Consider the following 16487-nt stretch of genomic DNA (forward strand, 5'->3'; position numbering starts at 1 on the left):
TCTTTCCTGAATCCTGTCTTGTCATTGTTTGAAATCCGACCCACTTCGGTGGTGTCATCAGAAAACTTGAAAATGGAGTTGGAGCAGAATTTGCCCACACAGTCATAAGTGTATAAGGAATATCGTAAGGGGCTGAGGACACAGCCTTGTGGGGCATCGGTGTTGAGGATTGTTAGCGGGAGAGAGTCTCAATGAAATCACTCAATACTCAGGGTTGGTCCTTGCATCAAATGGTTTATTTCGCCGACGGGGAGATGGCATCTGGTAAAGCCCAGTGCCTCTCTCCGACTAACAAAGGAAAAACATGCATTCTTATACATTTTTCAGACATCCACACAGCTCATCACGGCTGGACTTTATCCAATAATATCGATTACAGATTACATACATTAGTCACATAACCAATGAAAAAGGCATTACGTAAGGTGGGCTTGTGCGTGATCAGCTTGTGGTCTCATGGACACAACTCATTAATATTATCTTCCTATCTCCCATCTGGAGTCCTTGAGTTTACAATACTCCTTGTCCAGTGGGCCTCCTTATCATTTTCTATGAATGCCCTCCCTAATCTTATGTGTCTGGCTTCCATAGGCTTGGACCAGCCATCAGTATCTGTGATAACTGTTTCTGCTGTTGAACACAAGCTTGTGATTAAGCCAGCTAATTGTGTTCAGGAATGTGGCTAACCCAGCTAGTATCCATTTTGTATCATTTTAATATTCTGAACTTCCGTTAACATGTTGGAGCTGATATGCATGCCTTTTCTGATCGTATAGCAATAAATTCATACACATTCATAATATAATATCTATTCCTACAAATATAGATTGTTATACAGCACTTAAGAATATTAATTATTGTACAGGCACCTAGCCCAACGATACTATTCCCTCTAAACCTATTCTTTAAATCTCCCTTCAACAAGGATAATTGTGGAGGAGATGTCATTACCTATCCTTACTGATTGCGGTCTGTGGGTTAGGAAGTCTTGGATCCAGTCACGGAGAGAGGAGCCGGATCCCAGGCCACGGAGTTTGGAGATGAGTTTTGTTGGGATAATGGTGTTAAAGGCTGAGCTGTAGTCAATAAATAGGAGTCTGACATAGGTGTCCTTGTTATCCAGGTGTCCCAGGGTTGAGCGTAGGGCCAGGGAGATGGCGTCTGCTGTGGACCTGTTGTGGCAATAGGCGAACTGTACTGGATCCAGGCAGTCTGGCAGGCAGGAATTGATTTGTGCCATGACTAACCTTTCGAAGCACTTCTTAATGATGGATGTCAGAGCCACCGGACGATAGTCATTACGGCACAGTAATGACTGGCTTTTCTTTGGTGCAGGGATGATGGTCGTCTTCTTGAAGCAGTTGGGGAACTCAGATCGGTGTAAGGAGAGGTTAAAGATGTCTGCAAATACCCCCGCCAGCTGTCCACGCAGGATATGAGTGCTCATCCGGGTACCCCATCCAGGCCAATCGCTTTCTGTGGGTTGACTTTCAAGAAGGACGATCTGACGTCTGTGATGGTGACCTTGGATACCGGTTTGACCGAGGCTTCCAGGGCAGGTGACGTCCTCTCGTAGACCTCCTGCTGAAAATGAGCATAAAATGTGTTGAGCTCATCGGGAGTGGTGCATTGTTATCAGTGATTCTACACGTCTGCACCTTGTAGCAAGTTATGTTGTGTAAACCTTGCCATAATCGGTGGGTGTTTGTGTGGCGAGCCCGGGACTCTAGCTTGGTCTGATACTGTCCCTTGGCATCTTTGATGGTTCTCCGTAGATCATATCTGGATTTCTTGTGTAGGTGAAGATTACCCGACTTGAATGCCTCAGACCTGGTCTTCAGTAACTGTGGATGTCCCTGTCATCCATGGTTTACACTGTACAATCACGAGATAATTTTTTCAGCTCCCTTTAGAATAAATGTCTTAAATGATATAATACAATGTGCCAGGAATAAATGCAGTGCTGATAATTACAGGAAGCATTGCCTTTTTGGCAGCTGTAATGGAATGTAATCAATACAGAAAGTGTCTGGTATAACACTACAATACACAGGTTAATGCAGAACGTGATTGCATGAAATCACTAAAGAGTGTTGCCACCTGGGGGAAGTCTGAGTTTCTTTAATCGTGTTAGCATTTACATAAGAAGCTGTTGTACCATTGTGCTATCCCAATGTCAATAGTTTAATCATAGCACAAATGGGGTTGCTCAACCTTACTGTTTGCCAAGTGAACAATGTGTGTAAGTCAGTGAGACCAATTTTAAGTCACTTTCTCAGGTGAGAAGTGTAGCAGACTCAAAAAACCATGATGCTGTACTTACTGTCCGAATCCTACATACTGCCATTTTCCGACCTGACCTTGGCCTCAGAACCTTAATGATTAAGATCTTTGCCACCTTCATCCCCTGTTTGAAGAGGGTCACAATGTCCTGGGGGGTGACGGGGGGAGTGGGGGTCATGCTGTTGGACAAGTTAGCCCTCCTCCATGAAGCGGGAGGTGATGCCCATGCTCACCCTCGTTCTCCACCTGGCCTTCATCTTCTGGATCCTCAGTGTGCTCTTCCTCAACTCCCTCCTGAATGTCCTCCTCATCCAAGGAGGAATGCCGCTCCTCAAGGTCATCCTTGGGAAGGTCATCATTCCACTGTAGAGCCAGGTTGGGTAGGGCACAGCAAACTACAAACATGCGGGAGACCCTCTTGGCCCCCACCAGACCTGTCGAAGCCGCAGAACCGCATCTTCAGGACACTGGTGCAGCACTCAGTTACAGATCAGGTGGCGCTGTAAGTATCATTGTGTCCGGCCTCCACTGTGGTCTTTGGCCCCCGCACTGGGATCATCAGCCAAGACCTGAGGGGATGTCTCTCGGTCCCAATGATCCATCCCTGTAGCCTGTGGTATCCCTCAAAAATGCCACATATCTGCCGGGGATGTAACTTTTTTTAAAAATCCATTCATGGTACATGGGCGTCACTGGCTGGCCAGCATTTATTGCCCCTCCCTAGTTGCCTGAGGGCAGTTGAGAATCAATCACATTGCTGTGGCTCTGGAGTCACATGTAGGCCAGACATGGGAAGGATGGCAAATTTCCTTCCCGAGAGGACATTAGTGAACCAGATGGGTTTTTCTGACAATTGACGATGGCTTCATGGTCATCAGTAGATTCTTAGTTCCAGATGTTTTTTATTGAATTCAAATTCCACCATCTGCCGTGGTGGGATTCGAACCCTGGTCCCCAGAACATTAGCTGAGTTTTTGGATTAATAGTCTAGCGATAATACCATTATGTCATCGCCTCCCCCATATCATGCCCCCTGGAAAATGAGCACACATGTGCATGACGTGCATCTGGTGGTCAAACAGCTGCACATTGAGGGAGTGGAATCCTTTCAGGTTTATGAAGGGGTGCTACGGAGCTTGGAGACAGAGCAACATGGGTGAAGTTGATTGCCCTCTGCACCAAGGCAGATCAACTCTGTTTCGAAACCCCATGCTCTCTCATCCTGCTGAGCTTGGTCAGAATGTATGAAGTCCAGAAATTAGCATAAGGTGCATCCGTGACCACACAGGTCACGCATGGAACCCAGGAAGGTCCTCATTGCTTAGATCTCCATGGCTACAGGGAGCGGGTGTCATCCGCTGCCACGTGGCACACAAGGATATGACACAGTCTCTTTTGTGAGGCAGAGTCTTCAACAGCACATATTGTCCGACAGCTCCATGAAGGACACACGAGTCCTGTAGACCCTTGGTCTTCTTCTGTACCTTTGTGCCCCTTGCACAGCTGGTGTGGCCTCGAGCCCCTGAACTGGTCTTGGTCTTCCCAATCGAATGGCCAGCTCCATAGCCTTCATGCCAATATCGAGCGGATTCCAGAGAGGAATGAGAGCGAAATAGAGAGAGTCAGCTTGGTGTCACAGCCGGATAACATCAGCACCACCCCTGACCCATTGGCCTTCAGAACCTGGAAGCAGCCAGTCCCAGCCTGTAGCTGCTTACTCACAGCTCAGGTGTCCTCTCATCTCCATAACAGACTGGCCCTAACCTATTCCCTCGCCCACTTAGACCCGCTTTTGGCCTCCTGTCTGGTTCTCCCCTCCCTTATGCTCCGTAACACTGGGGGCCTGATAGAAGAGTTTCATGCTCACTTATCCCTAATGGCCAGGGCCATCTGGATGGTGACATTTGCCTTGGGGGTTAACAGATCCTGAGTGGCAGGCGTCGGGGTCTGGTAGAAGGGTGAACCCTGTGCCTCTAGATCCTGTTCAGTCAAGCCTTGAGCCATGAACCCTGAGTAATCAGCCGATTGCTTGACTTTAAGACTGTGGGCAGCTGACATTGTTAAAGGTTTACTCTTGATGATCAATTAGCTTAATAACATGAGTCTCAGGGATGTTGGAGGGCACAATTGCTTTATGCTTCAGGGATAAGCAAAGTGATGTTGGAGGGCACAATTGCTTTATGCTTCAGGGATAAGCAAAGTGAATAGGCATCCTTCTCATTCATGCTGCACCATTCTGAGATCTCATTGCTGTCTTGCCAGAACACTTAAGCCTCCTGAACACCTACTCCAGCGGCTGTGCCCACTGCCAAAAACAGACAGCAGGACCAATACACCAACCTCGACCCCACCCCGCCAGTGCAGCCTTACGCCCCTGACAGCTGCCCTCCCCTTTCGCTCACACTCCTGATTCCCCCCGGCTCCCAGAACCCCAAAGCACACCCCCGCAAACCTCCTGACACTCACGGCCACCCTCCAACCCCTCTCCCGAACTGTGCAGTGGACTCTCTCCCCTTGGTGTCCCTGCTGCTTAGTGGAGACAGTGGTGTTCACCACCTTCCTCCCTCTCGGAAGTCATGGTGCCTGTTTCCCATTTTTAAAAAGCAGCGGTAATTCGGGAAGGTGTAACATCCCACCTGGTGGGCGGGAAGATTCAGTGAGGGCTTAAGATGCGATGTTAACCCCACTAATGATAATGATTTAAATTCATGCAAATCAGGTTCGCGCACTTCCTGGATATGAACCTGATCATGTAATTGGGAAGGGCCTGGGAAGGTCATGATTGGAAAACTCGCTGCTGCAAATTTGCTAAAGCAGCCGCTAAATCCTGCCCTAGGTGTCTAATGATAACAGGTCTCACTGTCTGATGCAATTTAACTGAAGCACTTCATTAATTGAAGTTCAAATAAGGTAAACACCCAGGCATGTGAATAAAAACTATTTATGATTTTCTTAGCATGATAAAATTTGCAACTGTTTTTGCAACAGCTCCATTGTGTTATGTGATCATTCAAATTTACTTATTTATTGGTTAGTCACTAGGCTTACATTAACTCTACAATGAAGCTACTGTGAAAATCCCCTAGTCACCACACTCTGGTGCCTGTTGGGTACACTGAGGGAGAATTATAGCATGGCCAATGCACCTAACCAGCATGTCCTTCGGACTGTGGGAGGAAACTGGGGCACCCGGAGGAAACCCACACAGAAAGGGGGAGAACGTGCAGACTCGGTACAGACAGTGACCCAAGCCGGGAATCGATCCTGGGCGCTGTGAGGCAGCAGTGCTAACCACTGTGCCGGCTGGTTTTAAAGTTAAAGGGAGAAGCCCTACTTTTAAGTTTATTACACATGGAGAATTGGTTGATAATGTTAATGTCCTGGACCTCTTTGTCATTATCTTCATGTGTTATGTATGACCTCGTCATTAATAATATTTCCTATAATACTCCGTTAGAGACATTAAATTACAGGACTGATTTCTCATTAATAATTCATTGCTTCTTTTTAGCCAGACCAGTTGTGAAAATTTCTAGGTGTTAGGAATCATATGATCCAGCCAAGAAAAGTTCAATCAATAATAGGAAGGAATTAATATCCATAAAGTGTTCAGATTTTCAATAGGCTGCATGTTGGTTGGCATACCACTCAGGGGAATATCTGCATTTGTTCAGTGATCACTATGTGTTTAATAGGAACAATTGAAAAAGGTTTTCTCTCTGACAGAGAGATCTTCCTCTTAAGCAGGTTTTCATTGTAAATGTAGAAGGTGTACAATAGAACAGATTCAAAACTCACTTTGTATTCATTGGGGTAGATATGGCCAGGCATAAAGTGGGATGCTAGTGTGTTCTTTTAACACTGAGATTTCCTACTTCCAATCTGCAAACCTTTTAATCTGGAAGCAAGAGTGTCACCAACTGAGCCGTGATTACAAAGTCTATTAAGGAATCTTTTCTGCATCACTTGTCCTAGTGACCAGAAGTTCTGCTTCAACCATCTTTGTCACATAACAAAAAACTTAAATAGCACAAAGTGAATTAGTGTTCAAAGGATTCCAGGACTCGCAGTTTACTATTAATACGTTCTTGATTAAGTACTATAGAATATACATTCAATTATGAAATCCTCTGCTGGGACAGGAAGATTATTGTAAACAGATCACACCTTTAACGCAATATTATTACGCAGTTCTGTGTGGAATTATGTCAAGTTCCTTCCTCAAACTTAACAGGCCAGACACAATTTGGTTACTCATCTAATCGAGCTGTGTTGGAAAGATTTGTGACAGTAAGCAATAATATTAAAATATAAAGGAAGTGAAACTCAACTTCAGTGGGGGCATAAAATAGGCAGTGGCAGATAGTTTGACCGTGCCACGCCCATTGACTGCAATACAAAAAGAAATCAAATAGAATGCTTAACGAGCATGGATATGGTACCATTCAGTCTGCACCCTGGCAAATTTGAATTTCACCTCCAAATGTTTGAATAGGAAGGAAAATCTTTGTACTATTTAGGATGACAAAAAAACACATTATGGGGAGTAAACCAAATCAATCCTCACTCAGAAGGAACAAAGTGTGGCACAGTGGTCAACACTGCTGCCTCACAGCACCAGGGACAAGGGTTCGATTCCTGGCTTGGGAAGCACTGCCTGTGCGGAGTCTGCACGTCCTCCCTGTGTCTGCGTGGGTTTCCTCCAGGTGCTCCGGTTTCCTCCCACAGTCCCAAAGACGTGCTGGTTGGGTGCATTGGCCGTGCTAAATTCTCCCTCAGTGTGCCCAAACAGGTGCCAGAGTGTGGCGACTAGAGGATTTTCACAGTAACTTCATTGCAGTGTTAATATAAGCCTATTTGTGACAGTAATATATAAATGAAATAAAGCACAGTTTTTCCCTTCTGATGTAATTTGATTGGTTCGATGTTAATCCAGTGAAATTTTCCAACTGTTTGACAGTTGGATAAATAGATATTTTAATGTTTCACTGCAACATTAATTTGTACTGAGCATAAAAATGTTTGGGAGACATTTCAACTTTTTCTGATGAATATTTCTTTAGAGATCAGAACTTCAGGGCAGCAAGGCTCCAATCTGAGCCTGTTCTTGTGCTCATTGACACCCGCCCTCAAAAAGGAACCGTACTTTTCTGTGAACATTAATTAGTGCCATTGCTGTTTGAGCTGTAGATGCTCTGCTGTGGTATCAACTGGAGCATATGAGGGGCTGCCAATGGTTGTTTATTGTGGTGGCAGGTTGGAGGCTTATTGGTGGAGAAAAAGAGCATTGGAAGGTAAGGGGAGCCCAGAAACAAATTACCCTGGCTGGAGGGATTGGGAGAATGAGGGACGTTGTGGGTGGGGCTTGATGGGTGATGGAGGTGGAGATTATGACATGGGAGGGGTATAATGGCATGCGGGCATGAACGGCGAGGGGTGAAATACATTGGAGGAGAATTGCAGGAGGTGTAGCATGGGAGGGAAAATGCACTGAGGGATGGAATGGGAGATGGAAATGGTAAACATAGGAAGATGGTTAGTATGGGATAGGAATATGAAAAGGTTGAAAGAAATAGGATGAGTCTGGCATGGAAGGGATGGTATGGGAAGGATAGAATGGCACAAGATGGTGATTTAAAAAAGTACTGCTGCAATATACTAATCTCACCACAAATGTTTTGCGGGTTAATAATAATACAAGTTTTTCTCCATATTTTCTGATTGGTAATTGGGTTGATTTAATGGATGAAGCATAGTTCATGGGCTGCTGGGTTCCTGCTTTCCCTGGCCTTGATTATTGGGCTCTTGATGTTTCCTTGCCTCAGACGCTCAGCATTGGGTCCCAACCTTCACTTCTCCTCAGTTGCGGTTATGGAACTCTGAGCCATGTCTCTTGATAATCCCCAGCTTTGGTTACTGGGCTCCAGCCTGTTCCTTTAAGGTCACAATATCTAATTGCGATATTCAGGCATGCCCGGAGATCACTTCGGAACTGAAAGAATATTATTTTTATGTGATTGACAACTGGTTGTAAATCCCTGTCTATTTTCTAAGGTTCAACCTGTTTTATTTATTATGTCTTCAGTTGCCATTTTGGTTTCTCCTTTACTATCTAGGCATCCTTTACTTCAACTTATTTGCGAAGTATTTGGGAATTTAAGTGTTATATTACTTTCTGTAATTCCTTTCACTTTTAGGACTCCAACACACTGAATAACACCATGGGAAATCTAAACAAATATAAATAGGACGATGGGACTCAAAACCTCAATCCATACACACAGTACAAATACTAATTTGCCCTGGTAGAGGACATGGCTCCAGTGCACGCTAATCATATATTCTAGTCAAGCCATACATCCCCACCCCTCATCTACCTCCAGTCCTGCTTTTGTGAGCTCCAGAAGTAATTAGAGCCAAGAATAACCTCTCCATTATTTAAACTCACTGCCATATATATGTGGTGTGCTGCCAACAGGACAAAGATCTGCTGACAGCAATAAATTGTAGTCTTAAACAGCACCACATTGCAACTTCTTACAATAAGCATTTGGTTGAAACTCTAGATTGTGTGGAACCCTTCCAGAAAGGGTAGACGGTATAGGAAGCATGCACTAAGCTGAGATGAATTAGTAATGCTGCAAGGTGACAATGTTGGACAAATGGATTTGCCAATCATATAACAAGCTGGATGGACAAGCAGCGGTTTAATGGACAATGTAGTGGACAGAGAGAATGGAACAAAACTGAAGATAGTGGGACATTTGGTTAGTGTGATAGGCAGCCAATGGACAAACAAGCAGAAGAGACTGAGGCAAATGTGAGCACAGCGGACAAACTATTGGTGAGACAGTTGACAAGAAGTTGATTAGGTGCAATAGGCTGGTTAGATGGGCAGCAGTACAAGAAAACAGCAATAGGTTGAACTTGTACCAATGTGGACAGATAGATGTCCATTGACTAATTAACAATTTACATGTTAATGAACTTGTATGAGGTCACATTATAAAGCATTCTAATGAAGGTGTTAACTGTAATGGTGTACTGGCAGAGGGGTAAACTGAGCAAATGGGAACTGCAGGCTATATCAGAAGGACCGAAGGAAGAATAGCTGAGCAGCAATGTCCTGAAACAGCCAATATGAATAGTTTCAGTTTAAATTTGACCAAAAAGTCCTGATTACAAAACACAAATGTACAGGAAACATCTGAAACATTCATTAAAAATCTTGAATTACAAAATTCAACTTTTGAAAATTACACATGCTGCAGGTGCAAATTCACTTACCAAAACCCCCAGATATGTTTGTAATGACTCTGCTTATGTTTTTTTTCCATATTGTAATCTGACCCAAACAATGGTGATTTTAAAAAATTCCTACCCAAAGTAAAACATCAGATTGAAGAAGGTATTCATATACAACAGAGTATTATAATGACTAATTATGTCATAGACTTTTCCTGAACATCTTGTCTATACCGTGACCTTTCCAACTTGAATATAATAATTAAACATTCACTATGACTACTATGACACAAAGATGAGGAATACTAGGGAATATATTTTTTTCCTTTTCAGTACTGCTAGGATTTAGAAATTGAAAATGTAATCAGTGCAAAATAGTTTGCTGAGCTGTATTTTACGGGTGGAATTTTGCGAGAATGATTCGAAGTGTCCAGCTAGCGTGAAAATGGGAGAGTTCCTGATCTGTTTTTTGGGTGAGTTTTCACACCTAATCTTCCATACTTAGACATTGAAACTATGGGCTAGACTGTTTCTAGCAGCTGCAGGCAGTGGGCTGGGCTTAATTTGCCAGCCAGCCTGCAGAGGGTGCTATTGCGCATGCACAAACCTTTGATTCTGCACATGCACAATTTCAACAGCAGTGAGAGAGAGAGCTGTCAGGCCCCTGCCGTTGCAGGCAGCCTCACAAACTCTTCCTCCCCACCTTAATCGCGGGGGCCCACATGGACATCTAGCCCCTGGTCCGATCGCGATGCAGAGTGTGCAGCGCCCCCCCCTCCCTGATTGGGCCGCCCCTTCAGGTCCCACCCCCTTTGGTCCTGCCCCCTTCAGGCCCTGCCCCCTAGCATTGCCAGGCTGGCACTGCCAAGGAGCATCCCCCTTGCCCTCAGCCTTCCTGGGGGGCCTCAGTGGCCTCCGGTTCCAGTGGCGAGGCCAACACACTGTTCCCTGTTCATGGGTAGCAGGTGTTTTCCTCGCCGGAGAGAAGCTCTCCAGACGAGGCCATAAAGGCAAGTGAGCCTGGACAGTTCAGTGCTGGGTTCACTAAACAGATGGACATTAATATTACCATGTATTTAAATAAATTATTCAACGCCTTGCCCATTTCTGGCGAGAGGCTGACCTTGCCGGAAATCCAGCTCTTGTAAGATAGCGAGAGCCATGAAATTGGGTTTGATCCTGATTTCTCGGCTGTCGCACGATTTTACCGGCCTGCCCAGCCCATCAGCCCGTGGCCGATCACAAACTCCACAACGAATGGACATTTAGTCCCCGTAGCCGGGGCGAGCCGGGAAAATTCTGGCCAATATCTCAATTCTTTCTTTTCATAACACTTTAAAGAAATAAAAATCTGTCTTTTCTCTTGGTTTTCATATTTTTTTGGAAATCCATCTTTGGATATGAGTAATTCTCCAAACTGTGTTAAACATGTTAAATTGTTTATTATCATTTTATTCTGAAAGTACCATGGTTTGCACATTTTGCTTTTGGCCAAATTAATTGCTTTTGAAACATAGTTATTGATGCCATGCAGGCAAATGCATCAAGGTCCCTCAAAGAGTAATGTAATAAATGACTGATAATTAGTTTTGATGGTGATAGTTGAATGATGAAATAGGTTCAGGATATCATAAGAACTGAATAATTCATAGTGAATCATTCCAAATGAACTGCCAGCATTACATTGGAAAGATGCTTCATCTCCAATGATGCAGCATTCCCTAAATACGACATTGGCAGCCTAGATTATGTGCCCTAAATCCTGAATGGGGGTTCGAATCTATGATCTTCTAGGATTGCTTTGGCAAAACTAAACTAAGCTAGTACTATCCACATCAAACTGCCAGCTTCTTATTGAATCTGAACTCCCTCAGTTCTAAGCCTAAGAACTAAACCAATTTGGAATGAACTAATGAAAATATGGTCCCCACATCTGAACCCTGAAGGTAGCTGTCTCTTCCATTCACCAGATTAACAACTCACACAACCATTTCCTCTACATTCTTTGCTTTTGCTGTGCACAGGTTAAGTAACTCTGAAAGAAAGAATCAAAAATACAGACTAAACATATAGAAGCAAGAAAATGCATTTCACAGATGCAATAATTTATTTTTGTTGTTTCAAATTTCTTCTGGTGTGATATGATTTGTGGGGAAATACACTGCTGGAAGGATGCTAGGAGGTTAATAATATTATTTACTCACCCTTTGATTTGTTGATCCATCCTTAATATACACCACACGCTTTATATTTATCCAGGAACATGATTTGCTATGTTCAATTATGAATTATCATTCATATGTATTATATGAAGCACAATACAGATAATGTAATGGGAATATTTATCTATGCTATTTCTGATCTGAATTCATTTGATGCTGGCACTAAATAATATGTACTCTTTGTGATATTAGCATGTGTTTCTATTTTGTTCCTCTTGAAGTAAAGTGAAAGCCTTCAACCACAAACAGTAATTTTTAGACAATGAGAAATCAAAAACCTAAATAAACAATTACCAATAGTATAAATTCAAAACATTGTGGATGATGGAACTCTGAAATAAAAACATGACATGCTAGAAAAACTCAGCAAGTCTGGCGTATGTGGAGAGAGAAACAGAATTAACATTTTGAGTCCGTATGACTTTTCAGAGCTGAAGAGAGTTCCAATTATGCATAATGTTTGGCTGGATACTGTCAAAAATCAATATAATGACAGTTGACTGTTCTGCTTAACTGGTTTCTAATTATTCATAATTATTAAAATTCCTAAAATCAAGTTTCAAAGTCACGAATTTTTAGAAGGAAAATTGTTATGGCAATACCCATTCTCCAAACACCAGGTAAGCTACAAATGCCATTGAATGATTTTAAGGTATTCAATTCCTGTAACCACTAGCACTCCCACATAAACACCCTAAAACTGAGGAATTTGCTTTTATTTACTTTATGAAAAGTAAGCTTCTAAACTATTTGGTGTCACTTATCTTGAGTGACGCATATTCAGGCTAATGCTTTAGAGTGTAGTACTATAAGGCTCCACAGTGTTTGTTATTTCTGCTGCCACAGCAAAAGCAGATGAAATGAAATCGCAATGAAAATTTGCAAATAACACCCAAAATTGTCAACTGAAATGGTAAACACCACGATGTTGCATAGTCATATTTCTGAATAATATTTGAACAGTTTTAAGAAACAGATGGTATCATTTTGAGAACAAAATGGTGTCCATGTCACATACACATTTCTGATTCTAGCTACAGTGGACGCTATTTTAAAAGGGTGTTAATGTGTACATAGGGAGAGTGGGCTGGGAGTGTGCAGAGTAGGCAGATCATGATGTCAGTCAGCATGTAATAGAGATTTAATGTCAATGGTGCAGTTTCTATCCTGAACCCTCTTTTTGTTTGGCACTGCTGAACATGTGTTCAGCAGCTGGAAGCCGCCCCCCCCGCCCGCCCCTGTCCCCCCGGCAGCGGCGTAGTGGCATTGTCTCTGGACGAACAATCCTCCATGGGTGTCTCTGGTAAACACAGTAAGAAGTCTCACAACACCAGGTTAAAGTCCAACAGGTTTATTTGGTAGCAAATTTGGTAGTGGCTTTTGCTACCAAATAAACCTGTTGGACTTTATCCTGGTATTGTGAGACTTCTTACTGTGTTTACCCCAGTCCAATGCCGACATCTCCACACCATGTCTCTGGTGACCCAGGTTCAAATCCCAGCCTATGGAATTTGAATTCAGGAAAAAATGTGGAATTAAGAAAGTCCAACAATGATCATGAAACTATTGTCCATTGTTGTAAAAACCCATCGAGTTCACTAATGTCCTTTAGGGAAGGAAATCTGCCATCCTTATCTGGTCTGGCCTACATGACTCCAGATCTTCAGTAATATGGTTGACTCTTCCCTGTCCTTTTAAATGTTCTAGCAAGCCACTCAGTTGAAGGGCAATTAGGGATAGGCAACAAATGCTAAACTTGCCAGCAACACCTGCACCCCATGAAAGAACTAAAAAAAACTAGCTCTATTTAAAGGGATCAATTATTACTGTCAGGTTAGTTGCTGATTAATTTCAAATGGCCGTTGTTGAGTTAACATGTGTTAGGTGGTTTCTATTGTAGTTTAAGTTTCTGATTTAATACAATCACGCAGAATCTCACAGAAAAAAAACAGCTGACTTTTGAGAAACAAGGCCTGGATTTTCATGAATCGTGGAGATTCCATGGCAGATCCAAAATGGCGGATAGATCCTGAATGCAGAAGTTCCATCCCCATATTTGCCAGAAACCATAATTAAGGACCCCACGCACCCCGAACATTCTCTCTTCCATCAGAAAAAATATACAAAAGTCTGAAGTCACGTACCAACCGACTCGTATGGCAGATTTCTTTCCCTAAAGGGCATTAGTGAACCAGAGGATTTTTTCGACAATGGTTTCATCAGTATATTCTTAATTACAGATTTTTTTTTATTGAACTCAAATTCCACCATCTGCTGTGGCTGGATTCGAACCGAGATCCCCAGAACTACAAAAGGGTGGTGGATGATGGGTGGGAAGAGACTCCCACGTGTGGGAAATCCAAATTCAGATGGATTTGTTGAACTTGTTACAATCCCAGTTGATGTTATAACTGGATGGGAAGATTCCAAAATGGAACTCTGGGTCAAAATACAGTAAATATTATTTATTTTTATAAAACGTGGAAGAACAGAGTCACAACTCCTCTAATTAGTCTTAGCAACAGGGAAAAAAAGTTTGTAAACATGAAAAGATCATGATGTCATTGGGGTGGGTGGGGGCAATGAGTTGACACTAAGTTGGCACAGGTGTTATAGAGGGCCACAGGAGTGGGTGGAGGGTATGTGGCCTTTGTGGGTGGGGGCATGGGTTGGCATAAGCTGGCATGTACAGGTTTGTATAGAGAGTGAGGGGATCAGGGCACGTAAGAGATGAGGGCTAGAGGACCTAATGTTTAACAAACAACTGGAATGAAGTCCCAGAGAACAGAGGTAGGCCTTTTAATCAGCCTGCTTCATATCTTGGTAGCCGCAGTGGCCACCTGCTATCCATCCCACGCCCAGCCCTCCTGTCCCTGGGAAATTTCCAGCATTTTCTGTTTCAGACTCCAATATCCACAGTAATTTGCTTTTAAGCTAATATGTATTGCCCATTATAGAGGAGACTGCATTCATAGAATCCCTACAGTGCAAAACAGGCCATTTATTTCATTGAGTCTGAACCGACTCTCTGACAGACTAACTTACCCAGGCCCTCTCCCTCACCACCCCGCACACTTTGCATGGCTAATTCATCTAACCTACGCATTGTGGGACACCAAGGGGCAATTTAGCGTGCCCAATCCACCCAACCTGCACATCTTTGGATCGAGCAGCAAATTAAGCATACCAATTATTGAAAGCAGTACATGTAAGTTGTTTTTTAACCTTCAAGGAATATTTAGGGCCCTTGACAGTGGGGTGGGAGGAAGTGGACTTGTATGAGAAGATGTTGTGGGAAGTGAGGGGGTTTTGGGGAGATGAGTTTTTTTATTTGTTCATGGGACATGGGCATCGCTGGCTGGCCAGCACTTATTGCCCATCCCTAGTTGCCCTTGCAGGACATTTGGGAGTCAACGACATTGCTGTGGCTCTGGAGTCACACATAGGCCAGACCTCGTATGGCAGATTTCTTTCCCTAAAGGTCATTAGTGAACCAGAGGATTTTTCGACAATGGTTTCATCAGTATATTCTTAATTACAGATTTTTTTTATTGAACTCAAATTCCACCATCTGCTGTGGCTGCATTCGAACCGAGGTCCCCAGAACTACAAAAGGTCGTGAATGTAGCCCAATCCATCGCGCACACCAGCTTCCCATCCATTGACTCTGTCTACACTTTCAGCTGCCTTGGCAAAAAGCCAGCATAATTAAGGACCCCACGCACCCCGAACATTCTCTCTTCCATCAGAAAAAAGATACATAAGTCTGAAGTCACGTACCAACCGACTTAAGAACAGCTTCTGCCCTGCTACTGTCAGACTTTTGAATGGACTTATCTTGCATTAAGTTGATCTTTCTCTACACCCTAGCTATGCCTGTGACACTACATTCTGCAATCCCTCATTTCCTTCTCAATGAACGGTATGTTTTGTCTGTTTGGGGGGCAAGAAACAGTACTTTTCACTGTATGTTAATACATGTGACAATAATAAATCTAATCAAATCAAATCAAAATCAAACATTAGCTGGATTAAAAGTCGAGCGATAATACCACTGGGGTTATCGCTTCGCACTGTGAATTGTCGCAGAGTAAGAAGTCTAACAACACCAGGTTAAAGTCCAACAGGTTTATTTGGCAGCAAAAGTAGCAAAAGTTGGCTTTTGCTACTAAATAAACCTGTTGGACTTTAACCTGGTGTTGTTAGACTTCTTACTGTGTTTACCCCAGTCCAACGCCGGCATCTCCACATCATAATTGTCACAGAGGCAATGGTCTGGAAGATGTGTTTGGTAGCATTATGCTGGAAATGGTGGGATGTATGTGGTGAATGTGGGAGGGGAAATGAGGGGAGAAGTGTGGCAAAGGACCCATTAAACTTTAGTTCGTTACAATTCTTTGCTCTATTTTCTTTTTTTTAAACGAGAACACGCCTTCAGCCAGCCAATGCCATCGGTGCAAATCCCGGGGACAGAACAACATCTCTGTTACCTAGCAACGCCGCGCCCCTGGCCTTCCCAGCCGAGCATGCGCACTGGCTGGAGAGCGCACGTCACTTCCGATGGGCTGACGGAGTCAGGTGGACGGTGACGTCACGGACGGGTGACGTCACGGGGCTCGGTCGGGCGGTGAGGGCGGCAGGTGAGTGAGGCGGCGGCGTCGTGAGTGAGGGGCAGCTCCACCGGACAGTGCGCCCGCTGGGACTCCTGGCCCCCAGCTCCAGCCCGCTGGGTCTCCC

At 43.7% G+C, this 16487-nt stretch overlaps 1 protein-coding gene across 8 annotated transcripts in view; it reads left to right on the top strand.

Moving 5' to 3' along the window:
• Positions 1–16221: 16221 nt before the first annotated feature.
• The window catches only part of ist1 (IST1 factor associated with ESCRT-III), a 29569-nt gene continuing 29303 nt past the window's right edge, over positions 16222–16487 (top strand). For 7 of the 8 annotated variants that reach the window (XR_013497602.1, XR_013497603.1, XM_078210682.1 and 4 more), the window contains exon 1: positions 16299–16390. The gene's annotated coding sequence lies outside the window, so the exon portion shown is untranslated. Of the gene's footprint in view, positions 16391–16487 lie in introns of all 8 variants that reach the window. The other variant, XM_078210680.1, reaches the window with a different exon arrangement.

The sequence above is a fragment of the Mustelus asterias genome, chromosome 4, assembly GCF_964213995.1.
Source record: "Mustelus asterias chromosome 4, sMusAst1.hap1.1, whole genome shotgun sequence".
In the NCBI taxonomy this organism is placed as follows: domain Eukaryota; kingdom Metazoa; phylum Chordata; class Chondrichthyes; order Carcharhiniformes; family Triakidae; genus Mustelus; species Mustelus asterias.